This window comes from Triticum urartu, chromosome 3A (genome assembly GCF_056163025.1).
Source record: "Triticum urartu cultivar PI428250 chromosome 3A, HENAU_Tu73, whole genome shotgun sequence".
NCBI lineage: Eukaryota > Viridiplantae > Streptophyta > Magnoliopsida > Poales > Poaceae > Triticum > Triticum urartu.
The window spans coordinates 556,466,755-556,472,333 of NC_141875.1; the positions used below are offsets into that span (position 1 = coordinate 556,466,755).

Genomic DNA, 5,579 nt, shown 5'->3' on the forward strand with positions numbered 1-5,579 from the left:
CGATTCAACCGACCAAGTACCGAACGTACGACACCTCCGAGGTCTACACATGTTCAGCTCGATGACGTCCCTCAAACTCTTGATCCAGCAAAGTGTCGAGGGAGAGTTCTGTCAGCACGACGGCGTGGTGACGGTGATGCTGAAGTGATCCACGCAGGGCTTCGCCTAAGTACTATGTGAATATGACCGGAGGCGTAAACTGTGGAGGGGGGCGCTGCACACGGCTAACAATATTTGTTGTTTTTTCTAGGCGCCCCCTCCCCACATAAATATAGATGGGAGGGGGAGGGGGGACAGCCATGGGGCGCCCCAAGTAGGAGGAATCCTACTTGGGGGCCTCCTCCAATTCGGCCTCCCCCTTTCCTTATCTCCGGAGGGGGGAAGGAAAGAGGGGAGAGGGGAAAGGAAGGGGGAATCCTATTCTCTCTATTTCCTTTCCTCCTCCCCTTTTCCTTTCTCCACTTAGGCCGGCCCATATGGGAGCGCACCAGCCCCTTAGGGGATGGTTTGTCCCACCCTTGGCCAAATAAGGCCCATATCTTTGCCGGGGGGTGCCCGGAACCCCTTCCGGTGACCCGATACGTACCCGGTACCCCCAGAACACTTCCGGTGTCCGAATACTATCATCCTATATGTGAATATTTACCTATCAACAATTTTGAGACTCCTCGTCATGTCTGTGATCTCATCCGGGACTCCGAAGAATATTCGGTCACCAAATCACATAACTCCTATAATACAAAATCGTCATCGAAACGTTAAGCATGCGGACCCTACGGGTTTGAGAACTATGTAGACATGATTGAGACACGTCTCTAATAAATAACCAACAGCGGAACCTGGATGCTCATGTTGGTTCCTACATATTCTATGAAGATCTTTATCGATCAAACTGCAATGACAACATACGTCATTCCCTTTGTCATCGGTATGTTACTTGCTTGAGATTCGATCGTCGGTATCTTCATATCTAGTTTAATCTCGTTACCGGCAAGTCTCTTTACTCGTTCCGTAATGCATCATCCCGCAACTAACTCATTAGTCACATTGCTTGCAGGGCTTATCATGATATGCATTACCGAGAGGGCCCAGAGATACCTCTCCGATACTCGGAGTGACAAATCCTAATCTTGATCTATGCCAACCCAACAAACACCTTCGGAGGTACCTGTAGAGAACCTTAATAATCACCCAGTTACTTGTGACATTTGATAGCACACAAGGTTTTCCTCCGGTATCCAGGATTTGCATAATCTCATAATCAAAGGAATATGTATATGACATGAAGAAAGCTATAGCAATAAAACTGAACGATCATTATGCTAAGCTAATGGATGGGTCTTGTCCATCATATAATTCTCCTAATGATGTGATCCTGTTAATCAAATGACAACACATGTCTATGGTTAGGAAACTTAACCATATTTGATCAACGAGCTAGTCTAGTAGAGGCTTACTAGGGGCACGGTGTTTTGTCTACGTATCCACACATGTATCAAGTTTCCGGTTAATACAATTCTAGTATGAATAATAAAAATGTATCATGATATAAGGAAATATAAAATAACAACTTTATTATTGCCTCTAGGGCATATTTCATTCATCAACAACCCAGGCGCACCACTATAGCCGTAGAGGGGAACCTTTTTCCCTCTTGCGTAAGCTCAAAGGCGATGACCCTATGACATGTACTGCCGCAAATTGAAGTGATAACCGAATTCCATAGCTCCCGGGTCTATCGTCGTGCAAAATCGATCATGACAATAGAAGATCCACCACCAACAACCACATGGATCACCCCAACTCTGACAAACCCCGTATGGTTCATAGGAGGCACCTCCAAGGAGGGAACAACACTGGAGCTTCGTCATCGCAAAAAACCATCATTTTTACCCAAACAACAAGGGTGTAGGGTGGGAAGCGGACTTCAACCATACCTCCAGGAAGGTTAGCGACACTTGCAGGGTTGTCGTCATCATGGTCATCGTCAATAGCCAAGGGTTTCTTACAGGCTTGACCTCCCTAGCACCTCCATTCGACCACCATCCGACTTCGACGAGCAGAGACACCGGTGATCAGATCTGGAGGATGAGAGAAAGCCACATGTGGCTGGTCTCCTCCAAAAAGACACATAGCCGAAGGGGATCCAAGACATGGTAGACTCCAACCATCGGCTCCTCTCCGCCCACGTAGACCGACAGAGCCTGCGAAAGCACTTGTAGAAGCCTCCTACCAAAGGGACAACACTGTTTCTAGTATCCTCCACTCCCACATGACCAAAACGATCGGAAAGGCGTCATCTTCACCCCCGGGGTGGGCCCACCATGCACTGGGAACACCACCCCGAGGGCCACCTCATGTGAGCATGTAGAGCCGCACTATGGATCCACGTTGGTAACACATACTCGTAGGTGGGAGGGGGCACCCAACCCAACCGTCAGAGGGAACCGTCGCACCCCTACAACGTCCTATGGGACAGAACTACCCCTCCATTTCCGGATCCATGAGGTGTCGTTGCCAGGGAGGACGCCATTATGCCACATGCTCCTTGACGGCCGGATATGAGACTTCCAACTCGCCCTGCTGCTGGATGTGAGTGTGTCTCTGGCCAACCAACGAGTTGCACTTAGAGAGCGCCTCACCACCGACATCCTCGTGTCACGCAAGCTTGCCAGTGACCACTCTGGCGGGAGTGAGGAACTGAGATGGGCAAGATAGGGGCCTGGCAGTGTCAGGGTTTGTAAGAGCATGTCTAGTAGAACCCTCAAACCCTCAAACCCATAAAGCAGTTTTAAGGGTTGAGAAGTGCCAGTTTTTTTCACTTTTTAGGGTTGAAAAACAGGGGCAAAGACTAGAACCCTCAAACCCAACCCTTAAACTGCTTTAAGGGTTGAGTTTGAGGGTCCTATTCTTTGCCTCAACCCTAACCTTTAAATCTATCATTTGACATCTCACAATTTATGACTACAAGAGCACAATCAACCTCAAACAAACTACCAAATGACAATCATTGATGCATGGTTTAATAGTTTACATCACAAAATCATCATCTTCCCCCTCTCATCGGCACTATCAGCAAAAAGTTGCACCTCGGAGCCATCTCCTAGACCACATTCGGGCTCCATCAAGCATCTCCATAGGCGCCGGCGGAGTCGTCCACACCGCCATCGCCACAACTACTCATCCGAGTGTCACCTCGAAAAGTAGAGGACGCACCACGGAACATCCTCTTCCTCTCCGCGATGTCCTCCTTGTAGTCCTTCCACCATTGCAATTGGTCTTGATCCATGTCCTTCTTGGACATCATCATGTGCTCCTTCTCTTCCACCATGAGTTCCTTCCATACCTTTGCCTCTTTGAGCTTGATCATCCTCTCCTCCAAGTCGGCCTTGCGCTTTGCTTCTTCACGCTTTGCTTCAACTTGTGCAGGCTTGACCTCTTTCTTCTTCTCAGTGATAAGAAGCTTCGTCTCCAATGTCTTCGTTGTCAATTCCTCTCTTGCCTTCATCATGTGCTCCATCTTCTCCCTTAGGCTTGACGCCTCTCCTTCCATCTTCACCCTTAGCTTGCCCTTCTTGTTTCCCTCGAGCTTGCCCAAGTTCCTCTCCTCCTCATCTTCACTATCATCCATCCTAAGCATTGCCGACTTCTTGGGTGCGGTCTCTTGATCCCTCAACTTCCACTTGTCAAAGGTTTGAAGAATTGCCCGAGCATGCTTAAATGGGAATGGCTTGCCCTTGGAAGAGGCCATCTCCTTGTACCTCATGCCGGCAATTGTCTCCTATCAACCACACATAATCACATAAGAACCCACCAATAGCATAGTACACACACATAATCAAAATAGTGAAGAGATATGTACTCACATAGTCACTCTCCATGGTTCCACTAGGTGGTGCATCCCTCACTTGGTCCATGGCCGCACTCCAACGAGCACAAGCGGGCTTCATCAACTCCCACCGGCCTTGAAGCGACCGGTAAGTGCGAGAGATGAACCCACTATTCTTCGGCTTGATCCTACAATAGGTGTCCTCGATCCTTTACCAATACCGTTTACCGGTTTGATTAGTGTCGGTGCTCGCATCCATCCCCACAGCTGCCCAAGCACGAACCAAGAGGATATGTTCCGCCTCGGTGTAGTTTGTCGGCCGCGCGTGTGGGCGGGAAGCGGCGGTGAATGCCTCCTCCCCTATCTCGGGCACCTCCTCCTCGTCATCCCCGTCATCCTCCTCATCTTCCTCATCTTCCTCCAAGTCGTCACCAACCCTAAAGGGGTCTAGAGGCGGAGCTCCGAGGTCCACCTTCGCATTTTGGAGGAGGTCCATGAACAAGGATGGGGTTGCCATTTCCTCAAACACCTCGTGCGCGGTGGGAGGAGGTTCGGCGACGGCGGCAGGCGGGTCCGCGGCCTTCTTCCGCGCCGTGGGCTTCTTCCGCGGCTTGTTCACGGCCGGGGACGAGCCAGCGACCTTGGAGGCTGCCCCTCGCGGCCCATGTGAGGCCGTCTTCGGCCGGCTCTTCTTGGGGGCGAGCGCGGCGGCGGGGCGGGAGGCGGGGCGAGGCCCGCCCGCCGCCGCTTGGCCCCGACGTGGGTCGCCGCCACCACGTCAGCCACGGTCGGGGCGGGGCGGTGGCGGGGCCCGAGTCGGGCGCGGCGACGGGCGGGGGCGCGGCAGCGGCGGAGGCCTCCATGGCCGGCGCGGGGCGAGATGGCGGGAGGAGCCGGGGAGGCGGGATGAAACTTCCCTCCCGCGCGAAAAGAAAGAGGAGTGCGGGTTGGGGGGAGTTTTTCCTCTCAACCCTCACTTCTACAGGTTGGGAAACAGTTTGAGGGTTGGACCTCTAAATTTTTTTACGGGTTTGAGGGTTTAGAGGTTCTAGTCTATGGCTTTTTTGACGAAAACTGTAAAAAAAGCAGTTATTTTTAGGGGTTTGAGGGTTTGAGGGCTCTACTAGACTTGCTCTAAGCTCTCATCTCGCCCCCGGTGGAGCGACGTAGGGGCTATGAAACGGTTTTCAAGTCCGTGGGAGTTTGTTTTTCGCGTGTGTTACATGTGCTAATAGGTGTTTGCCCCGTAGTAGGTGCCTCAACAGTGAGCATCTGTCAATGGGTTTCCTATTACCTCAAACTCGCTCGCTCTCTCTCTCTCTCTCTCTCTCTCTCTTCTCCTCTTATGTCCTCCATCCCTCCAATAATATAGTGCATATTAGATTTTTTTTCAAAGTCAAAATTGGTAAACTTCGAAAAAGTTTATAGAAAGTTTTACCAACACCTAGGATGCGTTTGGTTACTCTCATGGATTTTGGAGACTTCGCATATGTGACGCGGTTTAGCCTGTTTGAGGATCTATAGGTTGGCTGCATTAGGGAAGCAACTTTTATCTAGCGTTTGGTGGCCTGCGTTGGCTGGGCTGATGCATAGGCACGGTGTTTTGGTTGCATACATTGCACCTCATTAAGAGTCAACATCTACACATGATACACATAGTTACAGTAGAGTGCCTTTGCGCCTGCGGTGGCCGCGCCACCGTGTCCAACGCGACGGGCACGGAGTCGTGGGCGAGCATCCCGTTAGGGGT

At 51.0% G+C, this 5,579-nt stretch overlaps 1 pseudogene; it reads right to left on the reverse strand.

Annotated features, from left to right (window-relative positions):
* Positions 1-3,124: 3,124 nt before the first annotated feature.
* LOC147980503 (uncharacterized) lies at positions 3,125-4,325 on the reverse strand (annotated as a pseudogene).
* Positions 4,326-5,579: the final 1,254 nt, after the last annotated feature.